At 38.1% G+C, this 27,553-nt stretch overlaps 1 long non-coding RNA gene across 1 annotated transcript in view; it reads right to left on the reverse strand.

Moving 5' to 3' along the window:
* Positions 1–24,144: 24,144 nt before the first annotated feature.
* The window catches only part of LOC112665084 (uncharacterized), a 42,905-nt gene continuing 39,496 nt past the window's right edge, over positions 24,145–27,553 (reverse strand). The window contains exons 4-5 of the long non-coding RNA XR_003140201.3: positions 25,630–25,783; positions 24,145–24,443 (exon numbers count right to left, since the gene is read on the reverse strand). This is a non-coding gene — a long non-coding RNA (uncharacterized LOC112665084). The remainder of the gene's footprint in view (positions 24,444–25,629; positions 25,784–27,553) is intronic.

A 27,553-nucleotide genomic window follows, 5' to 3' on the forward strand; every position in this document is an offset into this window, starting at 1 on the left:
ATCAGATTTGTTTCTCAGAAAGAGAAAATGGACTAGTATTAATGAGGGGTGAGGTGTAGGGAGCTATGACAATGACCAGGCAAATACTGAACTTGAGTATTGGGGGGCTCAGAAAGAAGTGCTAAGGTTGGGGACTAGAAGTCAGATTATAAAGTGTTTTTGAAAAGCAGCAAGTTTATTGCTGGAAGCCATGGAGTGATGTCCTTTGGATATTATAAGAAACTGACTTTTAAGGAATCTTTCTGAAAACAAACATTTATTAGCATTTTTCATGTTGTACTTCTGTTACCACTAATGGAGAAGCAATAGATACAAACCACAGCTAGCTCACTTCTAAAGAAAAGAGAGAAGGCAAGCTTGGCACATTGTTCCCTTGATTCTGAATCTGCTCATCTGTGAGTTTGAAATGATGAAGAAGCAAAAAGAAGGTCTCCTCTAGACATAAAAATTTGATGATGATGATTTCCTAATAGAAACAACATCAATACACACAAACAGAGAAATATAAAGAGCAGAGGGTTAAGTGTGCAGTTGAGTCCAAATGCCAAATGCTGAATTGCTAAAATAGAGAAGCATCACTGGAATGTATTCTGAAATGAAGCTTTCACAGTGCTTGTCAGTTCCTCCAATAGCAGTTTATCACAACATAGGCTGACATATCACACCATATTTTTAATATTAACTCATCCACAGCTTTGGACTCAGGTGCTGCAAAAGAACCCAAAGTCCATGGGCGATGTAAACAGAGTTAGCTGCCCTGGTTTTCTCAGTCCTGAAGATTAACTCCCAGACCCTAGATTCATTCTCCTGACATGCAGAAGAGAGCAGAAGGAATTTCCAGAACTGGCTTCTTGGTAAGCCCCTTTCTGCACAAGTAAGATGGAAATCGTCAAAAAAATCGAAGGCTGGACACTTTAATTTTCTACCATCTGTAATCATATGCAAGCTGTGGCAAAGCCAAAAATGAAGTCAAGGTACAAAAGGCATCTAATATGTCATTTATTGTGTCATTTTTCTGGACTATGGATCTGGAGAAAATAAGCTGTTTGCAACACGGTAATTCAGTTATATGATGCACTCATGCAAAATCCCCCTTTAAATGACAGGGCATCATTATAGAGTAACCACAAGATATGGATAGGAGCTGGCACAGATTCCAGTGGATGGCTGCACTTCTTTATTTGAGCTGTTACATCATGAATCAGAGGGGACCAAAATGAAGAGCCTTGTTTTAAGAGTAGAAACTCCATGCTGACATGAGAACAGAGGGCTGCTTAGGCAAGCTACCAGTTTCTGCAGAACTTGATAGGACAGTCAAGTTTCCAATAGGTGGGAAATTTTTTAAATTTTCTCTTTACATATAGTTGACACACAGTGTGACATTAGTTTCAGGTATACAGCCTAGCGATTCAACTTCATAGATTATGCTGTGCTCACCACAAGTATAACTACCATCTGTCACCATGCAACACTATTACACTATCATTGGATATATTCCCTACACTTTGCCTTTTATTCCCATGACTCATTCATTCCATAAATGGAAGCTCATATCTCCCACCCTTGTTCACCCATTTGGTCCATTCCCCCAGTCCCCTTCCCTCTGGCAACCATCAGTTTGTTCTCTGTATTTATAGGTCTGTTTCTGCTTTTTGTTTGTTTATTCTTTTGTTTCTTTAGATTCCACGTGTGAGTGAAATCCTATAGTATTTCCTTTCTCACTCTGATGTATTTCACTTAGCATAATACCCTCCAGGTCTAGATGGGAATTTCTGATGAAACAAATAAAACACCTAAAAAAATAACTAAACTTAAACTACTCCCTCCAGTAATGCCTTAAAACATGTGAAGGTTGTGTAGAAGAATAATTATCAGGTCTAGAAATACAGGAAGAAAGAAAGTTCATGTTTATATGGGTTAGCAAAATTAGACAAGATATAGCATAGTTTAAATGTTTATCTAATAATGTGTAAGCTTGGTACACTGGGTCACATACACACATAAAAAGATAAGTGAGAACTTCTCTAGGCTTGAGTTGGAGCTAGAAAAAAAAATGCCTCAATATTGTTAGTAACTCCAATTAAGAAAGAAATTCAAAGCATGTAGTTTCTCAGTGAAGCACCAAGAGGCAAAATAAACAAGCATAAGAGACAGATGCAGGTTCAAATCCTGCTTCCTCCCGCTTAGTAGTAATGTGACTTCACCCAGTGTAAATTTTAGATGAGACTACTGGTTCCATTAGCTAGAGTCAAAGTAACAGGTGGAAAACACCTGACATAAATCATGTGAATTTGCATCTCCCTTCTTCCTTCCTTTCCCTCTGAGGCCAAGGTTCTTTCAGCCTCCCAAGGGATCAATTACAGCAATGTTTGGTCCTGACCAAAGCTGTGTTATGAGGCATCCCACGCAGTTTCTTGTTCATTTCATTCAAGCCACCTTCATTGCAGCTTCCTTCCATTTTCTGACTTTTTAGAGATGAATTGATGTGTCTGCCTGGAATACAAATTGCCAGAGTCGTGCTTATGTCTTCGTCCTGACAGCTAAGATAAAAGTTTCATGGAGAAGTGGGTTGTGCTCATGCAATAGCACAGAAAATACAACTCTTTAAACCGGCTTAATTTTACCATTCTCAAAAAATTGCTGAAAATATTTCCTCCTCTGTATCAGCTTCTAAAGATTTGATAAAACAAAAACCTCTTGTTAGTCCCATAATTCTTCCTTGCACAGAAGAGATCTAATGTATTTCCTGGGGATATATTTTGATGGTTGAGCTCTACAATGATTTCATAAAAATATCAGGCATAAAAGAAATATCAAGGATGGACTCCCTCAAAGGAAAACAAAGTTCTTCTCACTTCGGCAATTTGCACACCAGTATAATATTGAGTTGTTCTGGCTGAATTTAGTAATGGAAACAACCACACTCATGCACAGAGCACAAAAGAAGGGTGTCTCCCTGCCCAGCTGCTGCTCCACAAATTCCCAAACCCTGGGAGGGCCCAGGAGATGGCAAACAGTCAGTCAGAGAGCTCTTTGCTCAAGTGTTCATTGAGGCCACTTCACCCTGTAACTGTTTGGACCTCCACTTTTACGGGCATGAAGTGAGCTTATCTCAGCCTCAAGTGAGTCTAGAAAAGGTGCTTTGTGTTATCTAGGTAGCTATTCCAATCCCCTGATTATGTAGGACAGAAGCCAAAGAAAAAAATTTGCCCCTCTCTTGGTTGCAGGATATTAACAATGAATGAAAGAATGAATTAGTAGATTCTGTTAGATTATGAGGCCTCAGATTAAGTGTGTACACAGTGAATGTACTTGATCTTTGCTGCAAGATGGCTTCCTCTTCCCACATTCTGAATACTGGAAAAGAATGATAGAGTACGCTCATGATTTGTGTTCATGGCTCTGATGAGGTTATGATACATAACAAAAACAGGCAAATTTATATACACTATTGAAAATATAAGACCAAAGTGTCCATACTTGGGATGAGCAAAAAGGAAGGAAGGAAGTAGGAACATTTGACACAGAGCAAATACTTACCAAAGATTAGTGAATTGTGTCATTATTGCTGTAGTTGTTGGATTGTCATCATTACCAAGAGTCAATATTGGATCAGTTGGGTGGGCGGACATCACGACAGAATGGATAGAAAAGATAAAGAAACAAATACAATGAAAGGTTTTAGAAAGTTAGACAAAGAAAGAGGAAGAGAAGAAGACAATAAGGGAATGTATAGAGATAGAAATTAGATAATTAGGAATGCTTTGGAACTTGATTCAATAAGTAAACATAGATCAGTGTCAGCCATAAAGCCTTGAGTGCTTCAGAAGAACATTTTTTTTTTTGCATAAATGAGAGGAGTTTTTTCTAAAGGGACAGACAGCACACAGAAAATTCACAGGGCATGTAAAAATTCAGTCTATCATCCTCAGTGGACCTCTCCCAGGACCATTTCTCATTTTGTTCTGAGCTATATAAAACACATTTAAGTACGGGATTTCAAGAATGTTGACTTTTAAAAAAGAACCTCACTTTGGGAGCTCTTCAGGGACAAGAAACAGAACCTGGGTGCTTTTCATCTTCTGAACACTCTTGTCTTCCTTCACTGTCACAAACATACAGTGCCCATTTTTCAGATGCTACAGTCTCTTATCGATTACATCTGACACCTAGAACAGAATCAAACACATTTTTTCTACAGGTTTTGTTGACATTCTAAGACTGAAACTTTTCAGGAACAACTTAGCCTTCCTGTACTGTATTCACAATTGTTCATGGTTAATGTTTTCAATTATAATTTTATAATAACAAAATTGTTAATAAATGTATGGTATTGAGTCTTTAGTTTCTTTGTTCATCCAGTTGCCAGATCAGCCCTCTATTTTCTCCTATCAAATTCCTCATCCCCACTACGAGGTAATAGCAGGCCTTGAGGTCACTGGGGCCATATCAACCCATATTTGAAATTCACCCAGTCATGGAATGCCAAGAATGTCTTACTGCCCAAACTATATCCACCATTTCACTGAACTGTTTTTAAAACAATTCCAAGGTTATTGTGAGCTGCTGTCTGTTTAATCAGTTCTTTATTATATATGAATCCATTTAACTCCCTAGACATACAGGGAGGTCCACCTTTGTTCATCTGATGGCTTCTAATTTGAGAATGTACATGGGTCATTGGCATATTGGCACACCAGTGAATTTAACTGTGGCCACAATTCAGGTACGGGCCATTCTGTAGGTAAAGCCTCACAATGCACTCAAAAGTCATCATCTGTTTCGGGAATGAAACTCACCAATCACTAAACCTTTGTTATTAAGATATTGACAATGTCTCAGACACTATGCTATAGAGTTCATAGATGGTGTATATTTATTTCAGAAGCAACATGATGAAGCAGATACTATCACTGGGCACAATTTAAAGATGAGGAAATCATTGCTAAGAGAATGATGTCACTCCCAAGGCCACACAGCTAGATGATAGCAGTCAAATTTGAATCAGGTCTTTATGTCTCCAGAGCTATGTTCAGAAATAGTACTAGTTTTAGCACACTTAACAATCACGTGGAGGCCATATTAAAAGCCACAGAGTCCCACAGAGATTCTGATTCTTATCCAGAAAATCAAGAATAAGGTTCATTCTACATATTAACATTACCCCCTCTCCAAGTGTTTCTAATGCAGGCATTCTGCATACCACACTTTGGAAAGCACTGGAATCCTTGCAGTGTTTCCTTGGTTCTGCTATGTGGCCTATTGTATATTTTACTTTTAAAAAAATATTTTATTTATTTATTCATGAGTGAACAGAGAGAGAGGCAGAGACTCAGGCAGAGGGAGAAGCAGAGTCCCTGCTGGGAAGCTGATGCAAGACTACAGGATCACACCCTGAGCCTTGAAGTCAGACTCAACCACTGAACCACCCAGGCATCCCTCTTATTGTGTATTTTAATGCTAATGGAAACAATGGCACTCACACATGGTCTTTTCTTGCCATATCCCCATCAAGAGGTAGAATTTATTTCTCTACCCTCTTGAATCTAGTAGGCTGTCTGTCTGCTTTGACCAATAAAATACATAAGAACTGATGATGTGCAAAGTGCAGGCATAACCTTTAACTAGTCTTCAATCATTTGCTTCTTCCTTCTTTATATCACAAAACTACCCTGAGATCACCATGCTGTGAAAAGCCCAAGCCTTATAGAAAGGCACTGAAAGATGAGACACCATGTGATGAAAGAGAGAATGAGAAAGAGAAATCGAGAGACAGAAAGAAAAGTGCTAAGGGGCACTAAAGCACCACACATGAGTAAAGATGGCAGCTTGGAAATGGATCTTCCAGCCCCAACCACCCCAATGGACGCTACATGTGGCGGAGACAAACCATCCAGCAGAGTCCTTCTTCAATTCCTGACCCCAAAGTCATGAACAAAATAAATAATTATGTCAATCCCGAAGTTTTGGAATAGTTTTTTACAGAATAATAGAAAACTGAATATACTACCACAAATTATAATTATATATTATATACATATACTGGGGAGATATATATGTATATATACTATATATATGTATATATAAACCTTATGCAGAAAATAATTTTAACCAAATTTAATGTAATAGAGCAAAACACTTTTTCCAATAATTATAATTTCCTTTGAATGTATAAACATGGCCATACAATTCTGACCCTGGGGTAAAATTTTTATTATTCTTTATGTAATTTAAGCTTTAAAATATATTACATACTGAAGTTGTTGATACATTGCCTTTAATTTTACATTTCCTCTTATCTTTATTTCATCTTTCCAAATATATTGAGGTGTACTTGACAAGTAAAAATTATATATACTTAAGGGATACAATGTGATGTTTTGATAGATGCATACATTGTGAAATGATGATCACAATCAAGTTGGTTAACACACCCATCATCTCACATAGTTCCATTTCTGTGTGTGTCTGGTAAGAATACTTAATATCTACTCTCTCAGCAAATTTCAAGCATACAAGACCATATTACTAATTATAGTCACCGTGCTATAAATTAGATTGCCAGAACTTAACTATAGAGGTACATCTATGACTCCAAAATTGTGATGTCTTCTGCAAAAGCAATGTGATATGAGCCACACACAAAGATCTACATTCCACTTTTTTTGCACCTGATTCATCTGTTCAGAGATCAAAGTCAGTCTGAGTTATTAAATGAATTTGTATGTGTTCTTCCTCCAGAGATCCAAACTGGGACTGAAAGGCTTCATTATCATAAGTTCCCAGATGAACACAAATCCCGAGTGAAATTCAACAAACTTTTAACTTGCATAAGCAATTGTTAACTTTTCAGCACTAATCCATTTCCGCACTGGAGATATAATGGCATTTTATCCTTTTAACCTCATGCCTAGACACTCTGCACAGAAAATCCTATTTTGATCATTAAAATTGATGCACATACCAAATCACTGAATAACTACACTCATTCCCATCTGCTAGGGAGGCACAGTGCCACGTAGAGGTAGCTCGCCAGGACTTTTGAGGCGTAACAACCAACCAAAGATAGGATCAGACAGCAACCATGCTGCTCGCAGAAACAGTTCTGTCCTCTGACTTTCTGTTTAACTTTGGGCAAAATGTTTCAGTAGAAAACACTATGGCCGTCTTGTGTGAATGTAATCAACTATAAAGGTTTAGTGTTTGGGACGGCCTGGTGGAAGCTGTATCCGACTTTCCTAAAATGCCCACGGTGTCATGAAGAACTTCCTCATCATTAGCAGGGCCACCTTACCATCTGAACTGGAGCACGATGTCCTTCCCTTGACCCGCATTGGAGGCCTACCCCATCCTAACCCACAAGAGGCCCCTACTTGGCTCTCTTGAGTTTATTCCTGAGTTTTAGACAGAATCTGTGCCAAACCTACCATAAATCCCTCAGCTCTTTGATACTGCTTTCTGCCCAACTTCCTCGTCCAGTCTCATGGTTTAGGTGTAGGTTATACCTAATCACTACTCTCTAGCAATTCAGGTTCATATACCCAACCTCGTGGGGCATCTATACCTATATGGATACGGCACTTCAGTCTTAATGCATCCCAAACTGAATTAGCAATCTTCAGTTCATCATTTGCCATGTTACCATGGCAACATCATCCATCCAGTTCTGCAAATCTTCTCCCATACTCCAAACCTTTAATCAGGTACCATGTGCCATGTTTAGCTACTCATACGTTTCACATTTATCCTCTTCATGGAAGCCTTCTACCACAACCGTGGCTCAAGTGTTCATTATCTCACATCAACTGTTGAAAAAAGATTTTCAGACCTCCACACATTAGCCCAACAAAAATAATAATAGTTAACATTTATTGAGTGTTCCCATGTGTCAAGCACTTTTTAGGGTTCCTGCATGTATTAATTCATGTAACCCTTGGTAGGTGTTTTTATGATCTTCCATTTTAAGGATAAGAAGTCAAGGCAGAGAAATTAAGTTGCTTGCCCAATACCATGTCAAAACATGTCAGAACCAGAGTACGGATCCAGGCAGTCTGACTTCATAGTCCAAGCTCTTAACCATTCCACTCCATGACCTAAATATGGCCTCCACTGGTTTCAAGTGACTGCCTGTCACTCATGGACTTAAAATCAGGCTTCCTAAGAAGGCATTCAGAGTCCTTTGTGATGTAACCCCTACCTACTGCTCTCTTTTATCTTTGTGCTTTCCTTTTCACTGATCTTTGCTTCTTGTGTGCAGATCTATTCAGGATTCTACCATTTTAAGAAAAAGACGTTCCATTAATTCTGTCACCTCACCTCTCCAGGTTTTTGCCTCATCTTTCCCCCTTTACACTCTACAACCAAAGAGAAAACAACAATCCAATTCTCCATCTTCCTACACATCACTCTCCCTTTTACAAGGCTCCCATTATCTTTCTACTAAGCCAACTTTTCAGAATTATCAAGGCCTCTCTAACTGACAAACTGAAGGTTGTGAAATGTGAAGTCAAAGAAAACCCCTTGAGCCCAGCTCACTCTTTCTAGCTAGGTGATGTAAGTTATATAATTTCTCTAAGCTGGTGATTATTCTTCTTTCTGTCTCTTCCTCTCAAAGTGTATCTACCTTCCTTCTATACTGATACTGTCAAGCCACCCCCACCCCACTCTAATCATAACACCCTCACCTGCACCGGTTTTCCCTAATCACCCTGTGCCCCAGAATTTTGTCTCTCCTCTCTTTCCACCTACTACTCGCATGCTTGACTATATACTACCTGTATGATCTTTGGCATTTAACTTCTCTTCACCATGGATCCTTGTTTAAAATATGAAATTAATAATACCCATCATCATACATCACTGTATTTTTATAAGGATTAATTAATATAGAGAGTTACAATGAAAACTCTGAAGAGTCATTCACATGATGGTGTGATTTTCGTATTAGTGTATGTGTCAGAGGGGGTTGGTTGCTTTTGAAACTTTAGAGGAAAGCTACAAGCACAGGACAAAGAATATTTTTTCCTTGAACTATTAAGTTCAGACTTATGCCCAATCTCTCCCTAATACTTTAGTGTCTATTTCTTATAAACAAAGACACTTTCCAAAACAACAATAAAATCAGGAAATTGACACTGATTCATTACTACTACCTACTCCTCAACCTTTCAAGGATTTCCAAATAGCAAAATGATCCAGGTCAGACTCACACATTACATTTAGTCTTTAAGTGTCTTTAATCTCCTTTGCTCTGGAAGAGTTCCTCAGCTTTTCTTCAACTTATATGACATTGACACATTTGAAGATTAAATGGCAGTTATTTTGTGACATGTCCATCAGTTTCACTTTGTTTGTTGTTTCTCATGATTAGGTTCTGGTTAGGAGTCTTTGTCAGGATTATCACAGGAGTGATGGTGCATTCGTTCTAGCAACCTCTTAGGTGATGTGTGATTTTTGTTTGTCCCACTGATGATGTGAACTTTGATCACTTGCTAGGGATCATATCCACCAGGCTTTTTTCACAGTGAACTTACCTTTTTTCCCTTATTAATACACATTTTGTGAGAAAGGATTATGTGGAAGAGGTATTTTAAAACTGTGTAAACATCCTTTTTTTTAATCAAAGTTTCAACTTACTCCTTTGTTTATGTATATCAGTATGGATTCATGATTTATTATATTCAATGATTATTTATTTTGAGGCTCAAAGAGTTCAAAATTTGCCTGGGAAGAGCCAAAATATGTCATTTTGATGTGTCCTATCATCTTTTAGTACTTCCTTATTTTCTAGTACAAAAAGTATTTACCAGTATTACTAGTATTCCAGGCTCATGTATTTTTCTTGTCCCAGCTCTGGAGTCAGCCATTTTTTTCATGGATATGTGGTGCCTTTGAGACCTTTCAGTGGAAAATGGTATTTGGAAGCCAGGATGTGGGCTCTGGGTATGTTCCTTGCTATACAGGATAGGAAGCTATTCCAAGACCTTTTCAGTGAAGAGAAGAGTGAAAGTATATATCTTTGTGCATATACACAAGCATACACAGATAAGCACACATTTACATCAAATATGAATAGCTTATAAGAGGAGATTGGCTATGAAAGAAGAGATAGTAAAAAATAAGATCAATAAAAATAATGTAAGTTTTTCCTTCCTTTTTCCCCCCTTTCTCTCTTCCTGAATAATTAAGTCCTAAAGCCATTGGATAGGGCAAAGCAAGAAAGCTATCTACAGGGAAGCATGGCTAGTGTGGGATGGAGGAGCCCAAGCAGAGTGAGGAGTATGTCCACACAAAGGAAAGGCCCGGTTTGAGATATCCTAAGCACAAGGCAGAAGACTGGGGTGGGGGGGTGGGGGCAGGTGCTAGTAAACAGGATAACTGAGCAGAAGAATGAGCTGGCATGTGCTATTGGAGCCTAAGCAGGGTGAAAGGGGCCAGATTAGTCTGAATTTTCCAGGAAAACAGAATCAATAGGGGAGAGAGAGAGAGAGAGAGAGAGAGAGAAAGAGAGAGATTTACTATATGATTACTGAGGCTGAGAAATCTAGGATCTACAGTCAGTAAGCTGGAGACCTAGGAAAGCTGATGATATAAATTCTAATCTGAGTCTGAGACCAAGTCTTGGCCAATTTTGGACAAGAGGACCAATGTCCCAGCTCAAATACAAGCAGAAAACAAAAATTCTTTCTTATTTATATTCTGTTCAGACCTTTGACGAGTTGGATGAGGCCCACCCACAATGGGGAAGGCAATCTGCTTTATTTAGTCTGCAAATTCAAATGTTAATCTCATCTATAACTACACTCACAGGCACACCCCAAAATAAATTTTAACCAAATATCTGGCTACCCCATGACCAAATTATGGTGATACATAAACTTAGTCAGGATAGTATCTGTATGTGAGGATATTCTAGCAGCAATTTCAGAATCTAAGGGAAGGCCCAATGGGAGTTACTAGAACCCAAATGAGGTGGGAAGGGCATCCATGAATGGAGGTCACAGCATGGCAAGATGAACATACGGTCCATGCAGAGATATTGCATGGTGAGCGACATCAGAGCCCAAGCTGGATGAGCAGAGTGTCCACACGGGAAAGTTCAGCATGGGGTATAGGACAGGGAGCTAAATGGGATATAAGGACAGCATTAAGAGAGAGGACAGGGTGGCCATGTGATGGGTGATTGGTTGCACACAGGAAGGTTGATCAAATGTGTAACACTTCACATTGGCCTTTCCCCCACGTGAGCACACTCAACCTGCTTAGTCTCTAATGTCCCATACCAGCCAGCCATCTGTGTGCACAGCTCTCTTGCTTTGCCCCGCCACCTAATGGTTTTAGGATTGAATTATTCAGGAAGGGAGAAGGAAAAGGAAATGAGGCATAGTGTTCTTTTTATTGTTCTGTTGTTGTTGTTGTTGTTATCTGTTCTTCCAGCACTGCCAATATTCTCTGACAAGTTTTTCATATTTGCTGTCCTCGTTTTCTACTCTTTAGTTATTCCTCAAACTACTCCCATCTGGCTTCAGCCCTCAGTACTTTCTCATGTCACTGGATCACCAAGATCTTCTTTATTTTTAAACCCAAGAGATCTTTTTTAGTATTTATGCCACCTGATCTCTTTGAGGCATTTGATTGACCTCTGAACATAGACCATTCCTTTTGCTTCCATGGCACAGCACTCCTGTGATCTTTCTCCTGCCTCACTGGCTGCTTCCCTTTTATAGCCTCTTCTTCCTTAGGCTACTGCTTGAATCCTGGCACTGCCCAAAGCTCAGTCCTAGGCCTTTTGCTCTTTTCACTCTTCATGCTCCCAGTTCCAGAACTGCTTTGGCTCCAGTTGTCATCTATACGCTAATATTTTATATTTTTTTGTCTTTATCTCTGTAAGCCTGACCTTAAGCTTAAAACATATAGACCCCATTGTCTGCCATGTATTCATTCAATTTAACAGTATTTATTGAGCACCTACTATATCCTAGGTGCATTGTTGTAGGCTCTTACCATCTTCCTTTAAATGTCTCAGGGCACATAAAGCTCAGCATACTCATACAATGCTATTATCATCATCTTTCCTCCATGGCCTATGCATATATCCAAGGTTCTCCAACTCAGTACAGGGCATAACCATATTCTCCTCTGACAGAGCCAGAAACATTTGACCCTCAACTCTTCATCCTCACATCCAGCCAATTAGTAAGTCCTACCGATTTTACCTTTTATTTGTGACTTAAATCTGTCCAATTGTTTCCATTTCCATGAACACTTAGACCTGGCCACCATTGTTCCTGGGGTATAGCCTCCTAACTGGCCTCCCTTCCTCTAGTTTTTGACCCTCCACATACACATACTTTCAAATTATTATCCATATGGTAGTCGGAACATTCTTTCTACAATGCAGATATAACCATATCACTCCCATTTTTTAAATCTTTCTTATGGGCTCCCTTTGCCCTTGAGGTAGAGAGGAAACTCCAACATAGCTTCAAAACTGTCCATGATCTGTCCTGCTTAGCTCTTCAGCCCCACTTTGTTTTTTCTGCACATTGAATCTTCTCTACAGGCTCCAGATGGTTCCTTTTTTAATTGAAGTTCCATATGCCAACATATAGTATAACTCCCAGTGCTCATCCCATCCTCCTCAGCGCCCATCACCCAATTACCCCAATCTCCCGCCCACATCCCTTTCTGTAACCCTTTGTTCATTTCCCAGAGTTAGAAGTCTCTCATGTCTCCCTCTCTATGGCTGCCCCATTTCTGCTACTTCCACCCAGGAACACACTTCCTCTTGCCTTTTGCCTGAATAACTTGTATTCACCCTGCAGGTCTCAGTAGGAAGGTTGCCTCCTCAAAGAAGCCATCCCTGATATGTAAACATGGTTAGGTCCTCTGCACCCTGGAACACCCCTATCACTTCACATATCATGCTTCCTTTCTTACAATCACTTTGTAAAAGTCTGTGGTCCTAGAAAGGCTGAATGTTCCATGAAATCAGGAATCCTGTCTGTTTTACACCATCTATATCTTACATGGTGACAAGCACACAGCAGAAGTTCAATAAATATTTGCTAAATGGATGAGTGAATTATTGGTGCTATAATAATAAACTAGACTCTATTAGGTTTATCCTTTTACAATCTGGAAACATTATGAACTGATTTTAATGCATTCAATTAGTGTTAATAAATAAATATGTGATGCTATATGGTGTAATGGTTAAGAGAACAGCCTGCCTTGTTTCAAATCCCAGCATCTCCCCTTAATCACCGTGTGCCTTGGGCAGCCACTACCATTCCTGTACCTATATTTGCCCATCTGTTATATGTTGTTGTGCTGAAGATTAAATGAGTCAATGTGTGTATGTTACTTGGAATAGTGCCTGCCAATCTACAAAAATACTATATAAATAAGAGTTACTATTATTTTTCTGATATTTTCATCTAACAAAAACCTTGCCCTTACAAACTCCCTTGATCATTGGGAATAGATTCAAAAGATAAGGAATTTTAGAAAAGTGGACAGAATAGTGAACAAGAACATTTTGGGGAAATATTCCATGGGAGTCCAGTCTAAACCTGCCATAGGGGCATGATTATGAGTAGCACCTCCTTTTGATCTCAATAGTGTATATCTCAAAGTTACCTCAATAGATGATAAATTATAATGCCAACCCGAGAAGAGAGCCTCTCCATGCTTTATGGATATCATCTCCACTTTGGCCCTGAAGCCAGGGACCCTGATCCCTTCTTTGCAGAGATTTCCCAAGACTCATCATGGCAACACAGAAACACCAAGACCTCCCACTAGTATCTGGACATCACACATTGCTTCAGGCTACACATGACACCTCTCAGTGCCACATTTGTTCTTCAATGGAACTTAAGTTACAGGAGGAGAGAGAATGGAAAGAGTGGCTGGCTTAACAACAGAGGTGCCTTATGGGTTGGTGATCTATACCCTGTTCTCTTTTGATGTTGTATTGGTCCCCAGATGAGGACAGGCACAAGTACAGTGGAAACATCAGGCGTAGATCATGTTGTTAAAAGCTCACTTAAAAGTACCTGGCATAGCGGCACCTGGATGGCTCAGTCAGTTAAGCATCTGCCTTCTTCTTGGGTCATGGTCTTGGAGTCCTGGAATCAAGCCTCCTATTGGGCTCCCTGCTCAGCGGGGAGCCTGCTTTTCCCTCTCTCTCTGCCTGCTACTTCCCCTACTTATGTGCTTGCTCTCTCTCTCTCAAATAAGTGAATAAAATCTTTTAAAAAAATACCAGGCACAGTATTTAATGCATAAATAAATAAAAGATATTTAAACTTTTTAAATGGCCATAACAAAAGAGAATTTTTTTAAGTAATTGAAAATAGGTTTGTTTATAAGAGGATAGAGATTTGATGATCTATGGGTTTTTTTTTCAATTATGACAAATACCTGATTTTAAAATGTAAATAAGTGCTGGGGATCTAATGCATAGCATTGTGACTATAGTTAATAATACTATATTGCATAATTGAAAGTTTCTAAGAGAATAGATCTTAAAAGTTCTCATCACAAGAAAAAAATTTTGTAATTATGTATAGTGATGTAACTATGTATAGTGATGCATAGTGATGATGTTAACTAGACTTTTGTTGTACATCTGAAATTAACATAATGCTATATGTCAATTAATAACTCAATTTAAAAATTAAAGACTAATATCAGATACAATAAATGTGTTTTTAAAAAGTAAGTAATGTCTAAGATTTAAAAGAAGTTTTCCCACAGAGAGGCTTTTGTTTGTTTTTGTTTTTTAGAGACGAGGAGAAAAAAAGAGAGCACATGCAAGTAGAGAGACAGAGGGAGAGGGAGAGAGAGAATCCCAAACTGGCTCCACACCCAGTGCAGAGCCCAAAACAGTGCTTGATCTCGTAACCCTGAGGTCATGACTTGAACTGAAATCAAGAGTTGGATGCTTAACTGACTGAGCCACCCAGGTGCCCCTCCCACAGAGAGGTTTAACAAATATGTAAATAATATATATAAATAAACAGAAATATTTGGTAAATAGCATATATTTCTAAAAGAAAAATCAAGGGTATTTGTTTTAAATGATAGAAAAATGCATTTTTTAAACTAAAACTAAGCATTATTTACAAACCCATGCAACAAATTGACTAAATTAACAGAGAATTAGTGTGGAAGATGTTCTCTCTTACTTCCAGAAGATACAAGGTAAATCTGAATAAGAAATTAGATATCAATCCCCTGAGATTAACTCAACACACAATTTCTGCCAGCATCCAAAATATGGCACAGATTCAGAATCTGGCAAGGTATTCAATAAGAAAAGGAGTGACTAGAACCAAAATCACTAGGGATTTTGCATCATCTAGGGTTAAAGAGGAGGCCTTTATTCACACAGAAGCAAGTCAAACCCGAGGTCCCCCACTTACTAGATGTGGAAGTTTATGAGTGTGACAATTACCTACTCAACCATAATTTGGGTATAAAAACCTACTCACTTAAAAGGTTTTTGTGAGTATTAAGTTAGTTAATACCTGCAAAATGCTACACAATGCCTAGCACATAATAAACTCTCAGTAAATGTTAGCTATTACCATATGTATTGCATTGATTTCCACTGCATCCTAAGTAGTGACTTCCTATATGCCTATAATCATGTATATCATTTCTAAAGAATGATATTTGGAGGCTAAGATTTTGAGATTTGCGTTTATTTGCACTTACAACCGGAAGGAATTCACCTTCAGAGTTAACAAAACCTGGCAATCAATTCTAGCTTTTTTCATTTGCAGGTAGTGAAACTTTAGGTGGGCAGTTTTAACTCCCTTGTCTTCAGTGTCCTTTTCTTTAAGAGAGAGTAAGACCTACCTTGCTGGGTTGTAATAAAGATTAAGGGAATAATATGTAAAGTGCCAGATACAGAATGATGTTTCTCAAAGAGCAACAATATAATAGAAACTAAAAAGAGATGCTTTATCAATGTTCCATTAGTATCTTATTGGGAAATAGAAAAATGGAAATTTAGGCGAAGAAAAAATACTTCAGATTGATGCCAGTTCAAGAAGGAGACAAAAAAATCTCTAGAGTGATAATTCTATCTCACCATTCCTGATGACTGGGATAAGCTGGTATGCTAATTATAAAAATTTTTGGAACATTTGGAAAAAATAAGTCATTTGCATATTTTGGCAGCATAGAAAGGAAGCCCTACTTGGTATGATTTGCTGTAATGATATATTTATCAGAAGCAGTTCACTTTATCTGCTGCAAAATGCTCTTTGATGTTATTAACCTACAGAAATAATTATAGCAAAGTAACGCAAGATTCTTCAAAGGGTGAGGTGACAGGGGCTTTCCTCCACTCCTGAAGGCTACATCAATTAATGCAGCAAACCACAGTCCTCTGGAGTCCAGAAAGTAAGCAGTCAGAAAGTACCTGAATCAAAGGTCCTTAAAGATTCTTCTGATCACTTATATTAATCATATTGACATTGATTCTTAGAAAGAAAACACTGGTAATTATTTAATAATGCAAGTCTTATGTAAACTCCAAAATTCACAAATCTGAAATTTTTTTTATTTTTTAGATTATTTATTTGAGAGGAAAGAAAGAGGCTGAGCAAGAGGGAGAGAGAAAGAATCTCAAGCAGACTCCCCACTGACCACAGAGCCTGACCTAAGGCTCAATCTCATGACCCTGAGATCATGACCTGAGCCAAAATCAAGAGTTGGTCACTGAACCACCCAGGCAGGCCACAAATCTGAAATTTTAAATGGTATTATAAATCATGATCAACATGCTCTTGTTGGCTTTGGAGGAGACAGTTTGGATTTAATAGAAAGAATATCATACTTGGACTCAGGACACCCAAGTTCAGAACTCTAGTCAATCACTTATAGCTCAATGTACACTGCTGCTCAGTGAGCTGCCCAAGTCTGTTTCCTCCCCTGTGTAATAAGAATGCAATCATATCTTCCACATATGGGGGTGAAGATTACACAAGAAAAAATATATTTGTTACTGACCCAGAACAGAAGCTATAATTATTAACTGAAGATTACTTTTAAATAAAATAATAATAATAGCTAACATTTGTTGTTTGTGTAGTATGTACCAGTCGTTGTACTAAACATTTTATGTTAATTATCTCATTTTTTCATACCATATGATCCAGTAATCCCATTTCTGGGTATATATATCTAAATAAATTGAATGCAGGATCTCAAAGAGATATCTGCATTTTCATGTTCATTGCAACACTCTTTACAATAGCCAAGATATAGAAACAAATTAAATATCTATCAATGGATGAATGGATAAATATATATACATATACATATACATATATATACATACATATACATATATATACACAAACATGCAAGATATTATTTCACCTTTAAAAAGAAGGAAACCCTGCCATTTGCAACAACATAGATGAATCTGAACAATATTATGTTAAGTGAAATAAACCATAAAACATAAACACAGCTCTTATATGAGGTATCTAAAGTAGTCAAACTCATAAGAAAGTGGTTGCTGGAGGCTAGGGAAAGAGAATGAGTTACTGTTCTTTGCATATAACATTTCAGGTATGCAAGTTGAATAAGTTCTAGAGATCTGCTCTACAGCATAGTGCCTATAGTTAACAACACTGGATTGTACACTTAAAATTTTGTTAAGAGGATAGATCTCATGTTAAGTGTTTCTATCAAAAGAAAAAGGAAAAAAGAAGAAAAAGAGCTATGAGGAAAGTTCTGTTATTATCTTTTTCTCATTTGGGGAAAACGTTTAGAGAAGTTAAGAAAACAGCCTAAGTTTACATAAAAAATAAGTCCCCAGACCAGGATAAGACAAATTTTTCTTATATCAGAGCCTGTATGTTTCCAGATTATTGGTTTTCAAATTACTTCTTAACAGAAGAAGACTTTATTCAAATGAAATGTATTGTTCTGACCAAGTACATGTAATAGATAAAAAACGAGAGACTTGGATTCAATCAGGAACTGAGAACTTTACCCTCACAGTGGCCTTAGCAATACTTCAGAGGAACCCTAGAATTCAACAAAACATGGTGTGAAAGTCATTGCTATGATGATCACATCCTTTTCACATTTATGATTGTGACAGTTTGCAACCTGCTGGAAAGGTCTATGACAAGTAATAATTTGTCATGTTTCTAAGGTATTAATTTGAATCTTGCATTGCAAAACTGTTGGGAGCAAGTCATTTAGCTGGTAAGTGAGCTTTTTAGAAGTGTGAGAATACCTCTAGGTTACACATGATTTGTGATACATATACAATTTGGGAGAAAGCCAGAGCCTGGGCAAACATTTCCATGCTCATGAATCAGGGGATTCACAAAGAATTTGGACATAACTATTGACAAAATGTCTAGATTGTACCATACACGATTACTGCAAACTGGCAAAGTGTGTCTTTCATTTTATTGCTAATGAGTAAAGAATGTCATATTACTCAGCACAGTGCCTCAACGTTTCCTAAGATTGCCAGACTTAACAAAAATATGAGATACTCAGTTTAATTTGAATTTCAGACAGGCAAAAAATACCTTTTTGTATAAGCATATCCCAAATATTGCATGGGACAATACTAAAAAAAATTATTTGTTGTCATTTCCTTAAAATATTTTTTATTTTATATGCTTACTTAGGAAGCCAGGTTTTTAACAACAGGCAGTGAATAGTAACATATCTTAATCCATATACACGGATGTTTTGGATAAATTAGTTTAGGCAAATGACAGGCAAGATGAAACATAAATTATAAATTATATAAATGAATTAAATATAATAATTAAAATTAAAATGATATGGACAGATTAGCACAGCTGAGAAAAGAACTGGTTGGATAAAAGATACATATTAAGAAATTATCCACAATGAGATAGGGATGTGAAAGAGGAATTAAACACATGAAGAGCAAATGAAACTGTCCTATATTTATTTAGTCAGAATTCCAGAAGGAGAAAATATAAATAATAATATAGAAGCAATATTGAAGAAATATTAGCTGATAATTTTTCAGAGTTGATGAAAATCATCAACTTAAATAGAACAGCTCCCATACAAAAGGGGGAAGTGGAAAACTCCCAGTTTTATACTAGACATATATAGTGTTGAAACTACAGAATACCCAAGATGTTATGATAGGATCCTGAAATTTAACATAGTAAAGAAAGGTAAATTTTGAATTTTAGGACTTAGAAAAACAAAACTTTCAAAAAAGGGAAAACATTTTCATGGCTAGAAAACCTCCAAGTGAAATATTTACAAAAAAATTTCTGTTAAAAAAATTTTTGGTCATAACTCTGATCATGAAGACCATACTTGAAAACACTAGGATATTTAAAAGGAGAACATATCAGTTAAGATTAAGAACTCCTTGATGAACTCAGAGATTTAAGTAGGATATTCAGGAATGCAGTTTTATATAAGTGCGAGGACACCTGACCCTTTAGAAAGCTTGATTTCTTTACAAAGATTTTATTGTGGTTGTTAGACCTAAGTGTGTTTCTCATAGCCCAACAGTAAAATAATTTCTAATCATCTACATAATCAACTTGAAAATATTGAAAGCTTGCAGAGTTTTCATTTAGTTTTTGAAGTGAGGAATGGGAAAGCATGAGTCCTTGAAGAATATTACTTGCTCTGCTACTAAATGTATTTTTATTCTTTGTGGTTTGTAGCTTTGAGAGTTGCTTTTGTTTTCTGTTATTTTTCCTGACATCAAAGGCATTTCCACATTTCCTCTGTTGTATATAAGTGCTGTTGACCCTTCAACAACATGGGTTTGAATTACACAGGACCACTTCTACATGGATTGTTTTAGCAAATACGTACTGTAACTGTGTTTTCTCCACCTTATGATTTTCTTAATAACATTTTCTCTTCTCTAGCCTATTTTATTGTAAGAATACAATATATAATACATATAATATACAAATATTAGTTAACCAACTGTCTATGTTATTGGGAAGGATTTTGGCCAAAAGTAGGCGATCAATAGCTAAGATTTGGGGGAGTCAAAAGTTATATGTGGATTTTTGCACAGGGTTGGAGGGCTTGGCATCCTTAACCCCTGAGCCATTGAAGAGTCAACTGTACTTGGTTTCTTACTCACATGACTCTGACATTAAAACTTAGAAATAATATGATTTTGAGGTGGATTTTTCTCCAAAATGAAGGCACAGAGATGGAATAATGAAGAAGATAGAAGTATGTTTACATTGGTATGCATTTACTGAGCTTCTGTTATATAAAACATTCAATATTAAATACAAAAAGACATGCAAGGATATATATCCAACAAATCAATCCTACAGAAGCTGAAGGCAGTTGGTAAATCTACTTCAAGGGTTTTCATTTTTTTTCAGGTTCATCTCTGTTTATTTTTTCAAAACAAAACTAAAAATCACCACTCAAAATGTTTGAGAAGAGTGCTCAGCTCAATCACCGTTAAAAGCTTTATGTACTTTGCAGCCAGAGCATCATGGACTGGTGGTCAGAAACGAGAGCTTCTGGCATTGGCACAGACAGGGTCTAGCAGCCTGACACAGCCCTCTCCTGCCTCGTCAGCCCCATTATGGTTCTCTGTATGCTATCATCCAGGGGCAGCAGCTGGATAGCCCGAGTCTGCAGAAGTGGACGGCATCCTCACATTGCAAGACATCTCAGTTCCCCACTGTGCTTCCAATTTGCCCATCCGGGACCTCCCTTCCCCAGTAGAGGTCCAAAAACATCCACAAAGAAGGCAGGCATGTCGAAGCCCAGGTGCTAGTGTTGTTGGGCTGAAGACCAAAACACAGTTCTGGCTCTGCATCTTCGCCTGGAAGGGTGAGCTCCCTGCCTGGGGCCCCCACCTGTTATGGAGAGTCATCATCGGAAATAGTCACACAAAATTCTTTTCTGCATTTTGTAAAAGTGCTGTCAATGACACTGTTTCATTGCTCTACATCCCCTTTTGGGGATCCTACATTTAAAAAAACCTCTTCCAGAATTTAATGCCAAGAAATATTTAGTGCTTAAATGTACAACAATAGGGAAATGCACAGGTAAATTACAGAATTTTCACATAACGGAGTATTATATAAACATTAAAATGATCATTCTGAATACTATGTAGAAAGATGGGAAATAAGTGAATAAAACAATACAAAGTGACATCTAGACTGTGATTACAAATATGCAAAACATAGTCGCACAAGAGTGAACATGCAAAGGTAAGCTATACATTAGGAGTAGAATTACAGATACCTTTTCCCTCTTTAAAAGCACAAAAATACATATTTGTATGAAAAACTTTGTCTTTCACAAAATTTGGTGATTTTTAAAATATTTTATTTATTTCTTCACAGAGAGAGGCAGAGTCACAGGCAGAGGGAGAAGCAGGCTCCTCACCAGGAGCCCAATGTGGGACTTGATCCCAGGACCAGGATCATGCCCTGAGCCAAAGGCAGAAGCTCAACCTCTGAGCCACCCAGGCATCCCAAATTTGGTGTTTATTCTTCATAATTCTCTTTTTACCTTGGGAGAAAGGAAGCTCAGAGCCACATACGTTGTTCAGTAACTGCATTATATTAGCACTTATGGCTGGCATTTTATTCTCTCTTTTCAAGTCTTTGATTATATGCTACTTTATCTCCTTTTTTTGATGGACTAAAAATGAAGAAAAAAAACACACTTGACACCCTTATCTTCAAATAGCTTGTAATATGCTTAGATATAAATTTTATGCAGTTAGAGATATTAAGAAATGCATTATGCTTAGATTGAGGTTATGTTCCATTTGAAAGGATGCCACGAAGATGTGCTGTCTGCCATGAATCATATCAGAGATTACATGATGTTGATATGTGTTGCGGGAGATCACTTGGTTAAGGTGGCTTTTCCAGGTTTCTCCACTGTAAAGTTACTATTTTTCCCTTTGTAAGTTAATAAAGGTTTGGAGAAAGACACTTTGAGACAAATATTCTTACTCTTCACAAACTTTCATCCAAAGATTTTTAACACTCATCAATGGATCTTGATTATAGGAACTTTTTTCTATGTTCTAATGCTAATTTTTCTACTTCTCTCATTCCTTCAGCATTTATTTTTTGAAGTGGTTCTTATTTTTAAGATTTTATTTATTTATTTATTTATTAGAGAACAGAGAGAGAGATGCAGAGACACAGGCAGAGGGAGAAGCAGGCTCCATGCGGGGAGCCTGATGTGGGACTCCATCCCGGGGATTCCAGGATCACTCCCTGGGCTGAAGCCGGTACTAAACCGCTAAGCCACCCGGGCTGCCCTTGAAGTGGTTCTATAGGAGAATTTATTTCCTCTCCACTTACATATTTATTCACTTATTTATTTACATCAGTATAGATCCATGGATATTTACTTTATTCTTTGGGTTAAAATCAAAGACTATTATTTATTTTATTGATCAAATTATAACATGAAACTAGCCTCTTTTTTTTTCAGTACTGTGCTTTCTGGTAGCTCCAAATGCTACAGGCTCATCCTATATTTTCCTTGCCTCAGCCTTGTAATGGACCACTCAGGCTATTTTCTTTTACGGAAACCTTGATTTCTTTTACGGAAACCCTGATTTCTTTTATTGAAGAATGGGATTTAGAAACCAATATCTGAGCATTAGCATTAGGGATGCTCATTGCTCCTGGAGTATCATTGCTTCCAGGCACTAACAGACTAAACCTTCCAGGAATATGGTCATCTCAGTGCCTCTGCTCCTCCCTTGGCTGTGGTTATGGGAGGAGCCCTACCATCTTCCTTAATCCTGCCTCTTCCCCAGTGGTATAGCATTTTCCCTTGTTTTCCTTCTCCAGTTACAGTGGGTTTTCACTGGTATCATAAACGACTACATTGCTGCCCTTCCCCCTACAGATTAACACTTTCATTCAATGGGGAAAATCAGTGGAAGGAGTCCAGGTGGAATTCTGTAATCCACCTTCAGGAGCTGCTCATTCTCTCTCCAAATTAAGACACTTTCTTAGGACTCTCTCCAAACTTTTCTGCAAGTTCTCAGGAGGGTTTTTTGGGGGGAAGCCTGAAGAGATTGCAGATTCACCAATTTCCGTGACCCTGGGTGCTTCAACTCTGTCATCTGTGTACATTTGGCCTCCATCAACTCTCTAATCTCCCAGGAGGATTCTTACTAGTGTCAACATGTGTCTACACCAGGTACCTCAGTGCTCGTGCCTGCTTTTTCCCTGCAGGTTCCTCTCTCATCTTAGATTTTGAGCCAGGTAGCTACCCTGTGATAAGTTCTCTGACAGGTTCAAAAAAGTCATGAACTTGCAATTTGGTTCTTTGGTTTTTGTTTTCATTTTAAGAGCATGAAAGATGTTCTTTCTAGCTCTGCATCTCTGAATGGGAACTCCTCTTTGAGTTTTATTTGTGAAATCAGCCCCGGCTTGTTTTTCCAGTCTTGTCTTAACACAATTGACCATTTATTTTTTTGGACTTCATAATACATATTAGCTCTTTTTTATGTGTGAAATACTCCCCATTTGAATTGTAAGCTCTGTGAAAGTTAGAAGCCTTCATGGACTATGAACTTCAGAAACAAAAAGAATATGAACTTTAGAAACAAAAAGAAACTAAGCTCAAATCCTGCTTCTGTGATCTTTGTGGCATGAACAAAATAGTACTTGTGCTTCAGTTTCCTCTTAATGTAGAATGTAGATGAGAATATTCAACTGAGAGGCACCTGAGTGGCTCAGTCGGTTAAGTGTCTGACTCTTGGTTTCAGCTCAGGTCACGATCTCAGGGTCCTGAGATCCAGCCTGCTTAGGATTCTCTCTCTCTCTCTCTCTCTCTCAAATAAGGTACCAGTCCTTCATGAGGGTTGCACCCTCATGATTAAAGCACCTCCCAAACGCCCAACCTACTAATATCATCACCTCTGGGAGATAGGATGTCAACATATGAATTTGGGGGAAGATCCAAACATTCAGACCATAGCAGGAAGGAAAATATTATTTTAAAGTTATATTTGCTGAATGCAAAGCCAAAACTACGCTCATTGGTGACATGTAGAATAAGATAGAAGCTGTCGAGGTTAGGTTTATCAGTTTTTATTTGAGTCATAGACTTACAACTTATAAGGGCCACACAAATGGTTTGTGCTAGTGACAATGACTGCGTCCACAGTGCAGAAGGAGAGTCACGTAGTGTTGACTGTTCATTTATTTAAAGTACATTTGCAAATAAAACCCACATTGTGTTTCTGACATCAATGTCTAATTCTTCTAATTCTCACTAAGGATTTGGGGGAAACTTCTTAACCAGAAGGCTAAGAGAAGATGTCTTTGTTCTGTCAGTTCCATTGGGTTTCTCCTCTTGCCTTTACCGTTCTGATCCTCTTCCCAGGGGCTCTTCATTTCCATGGTTTTATTCCACACCAGCTGGGACTGAAAAGGTTTTCATACTTCCATCACAACACATGAAAAACTCTCAAGTCTCTACTCCCTTATTTTCAGGACTAAGAATTAACATTAATGCTTAGTGAAACTACTTCCTTTAATAGGATCTGAAAAATTCAGGCTTCCTATGTTCCTTTAGAACATAAGAATGACACCTCTTCCTATGCACCTAACCCTATACTTTTCTCTCTCTGATCTCATCATTCTAGATTCTAATGAGCTGTTTCTGAGTTAGTGATCAGCAGTATATCCACCTTATCATTTGTTTCAGTCAGAGGAATACCGCTCTGATTAGAGTTTGAAATGAAAATAGATTGCTCGTGGGAAGGAACCATTACATGACTATCAAACACTACTAACCATCCCCCCAAATATAGGGGGATTCAGGAGTCTACCATTTCATGCCACAAAACAGTATGCCCTCCTTTAAGAAATGGTATTACTACCCTTCCAATGAGGCAAGAGTCTCTGTGGAAATCTTCACCGATCCTCAGATACCCCAAGCAATTAGGTAGGACTTATTAACTCCATAGTTCAAGCAAAATTAGTTTCTTTGCCATAATGGGATGTTAGGAAAAATACATTTTGGTTAAATCCTCACAGTGTTTCTCAAACTGCAGGTTATAATCTAATCATTGGTGAGTTCTGAAATCAATTTAGTGACTTGTAACTAGCGTTTTCCTTTTCTTTTTGAAGGATTTTATTTATGTATTTGAAAGAGAGAGAGAGAGTGCACATGAGTAGGGGAAGAGAGAGGGGGAGGGATAACAGAATGAGGAGAGGAAAGGGAAGGGGGAGAGGGAGAAGCAGACCCCTGCTAAGCAAGGAGCCCAAAGTGGGGCTCAATCCTAGGACCCTGAGATCATGACTTTAGCCAAAGGCAGATGCTTACCTGACTGAGCCACCCAGGCACCCCTAACATTTTCCTTTTACATAGAATGGAATAGAAAAGATAAGGAGAGGAATGGGGGAAATGCCCATGTAAGGGTAGATATTAATTCAGGAACATTTTGCTTTGTTTTAAAGAATAACCAAGCACTTGTCTCTTTTATTCAATAAGCATCTTTCAAGCAACTTCTCTGGACGATTTAATGCACATACAAATACCACCAAAGTCTCAGTCTTGTATACATTCACATTTTACAAAGGAATATCCTTTCTGCCTTTTTCCTACCTGGAAATACTTTTCCTATCAATGTCGTGGGTCTTAAAGTTCAGCAAGTTCCGACTGTATCACAAGACCAGATCCAAATTCAAGGTCAAGTTTTCCAAGTCCATCCAAGGCAGATAAATATCCTGAGCCATTGTTCCAGCTCAGGATTAGACTCCTAAATGGAAAAGTGGAAGCAAACAAAACACAGGTTAATTAAAAAGAGATAGCAACTAGGCTCCGAATTTTGATGACCAATTTATGATTTTTCAGCTCTACCATCGTGCAAAAGTGATACACATTCAGTAAAAACTGTAATTCAAATTTTGAATTTTGATATTTTCCCAGACTGCTAATAGGCAGTATGATACTTTCTTGTGTTGCTGAGGAGTAGCCACAAGCCACGGCTCCCAGGCAGCCCCATGATCACGAGGATAAACAACCAATACGCTGACAACCATTCTGTACCCATACAGCCATTCTGTTTTTCACTTTCGGTACTGCATTCAATACCTTGCATGAGATAATCAACACTTTATTATTAAATAGGCTTCATGTTAGATGATTTTGCCCAACTATAGGCTAATATAAGTGCTATAAGCACATGTAAGGTAGGCTACAATAAGCTACAATATTCAGTTGGTTAGGTTTACTAAATGCATTTTCAAAACTATGGTATTTTAAGTTTATAATAGGCTTATGGAATTTAACTCCACTGTAAATCAGGAAGATCTGTACTTATAATATCATACTATGAAAATAATTCACGACCTCTGCTAAACAATGTCTTGGGTTCTTCTTTAAAACAGAGCAAAACACTGAAGGAAGCAAGATAAAAAAAAAAAATTCCGATTCCTTGGAGCTAGGCAGAGAGTGCCAAGTGCACTGGCAAACACAGCAAAGTACTACTAGGGATCCCTAGAGGGGCCTGACTCTTAGTCAAAGATAAGTAACACCCATGGCCCCCTGTGAACTGGCTGCCTTATAGCCCTACCCTAAAAAGTGGAATCTTGTCATTCACACAACAAAACCAGAGCAGAGAGAAATCTCTTTCCAAGGATCAGTGACCCCATGAAATCTGATCATGTCATCCCCTTATGTAAAACCCTCAGTATCTTTTCAATGCTTTGAGGAGGAAAAAAAGATCCAAACTCCTTAAAATGACCCACAGGCTCAGCCTCTACTATCTTTGACCTAGCTTTGCAGCCTTGCCCCTTTCACTTCCCACTATCCTGTATGACCAGCTCCAATGAACTTATTTGCCAAGAGTTCTCTCTCTCTTTATTGTTTTAAGATTTATTTATTTATTTATTTATTTATTTATTTATTTATTTAAGAGAGAGAGAGAGAGAGAGAGAAAGACAGCATGAGCAGGGGGGATGGCAGAGGGAGAGAGAGAGCAGAATTCCCGCTGAGCAGGGAGCCTGATGCAGGGCTCCATCCCAGGACCCTGGAATCATGATCTGAGCCAAGGCAGATGCTGAACTGACTGAGCCACTCAGGTGCCCCTGCCAGGGAGTTCTCTTAACAGCAGGCCTTTGCACATGCTGTTCCCTCTACTTGAAACACAGTTCCCTTCCACTTCATCTGCCAACTTGTCTTCATCCTTCAGTTGTTAATTCAAGTGTCATTTCCTCTGTGCCTTCATTGCCTCATGCCTTGCCTTGCCTGGATCACTTGCCCCTCCTCTGTACTCTCATGGTTCCTGTCCTTCCAAATCATAACACTTTTCAAACTATGTTCTAGTCATCTGTATACTGTCCCATGCCCACACCCCCACATCCCATAGGACATTATGGCAGCAACGAGATCTTTCTAGTTCATAGTGCTTCTTTCCTGATCTTTGTTTCTCCTCCATCCTGCATCCTAGTCAGTGACAGGCCATAACAAATGTCTTATCATCTTTGTTGCTACTGTCACTGTTCTCAGTATATATTGAACTCTAGGT

This window comes from Canis lupus, chromosome 17 (genome assembly GCF_003254725.2).
Source record: "Canis lupus dingo isolate Sandy chromosome 17, ASM325472v2, whole genome shotgun sequence".
In the NCBI taxonomy this organism is placed as follows: Eukaryota; Metazoa; Chordata; class Mammalia; order Carnivora; family Canidae; genus Canis; species Canis lupus.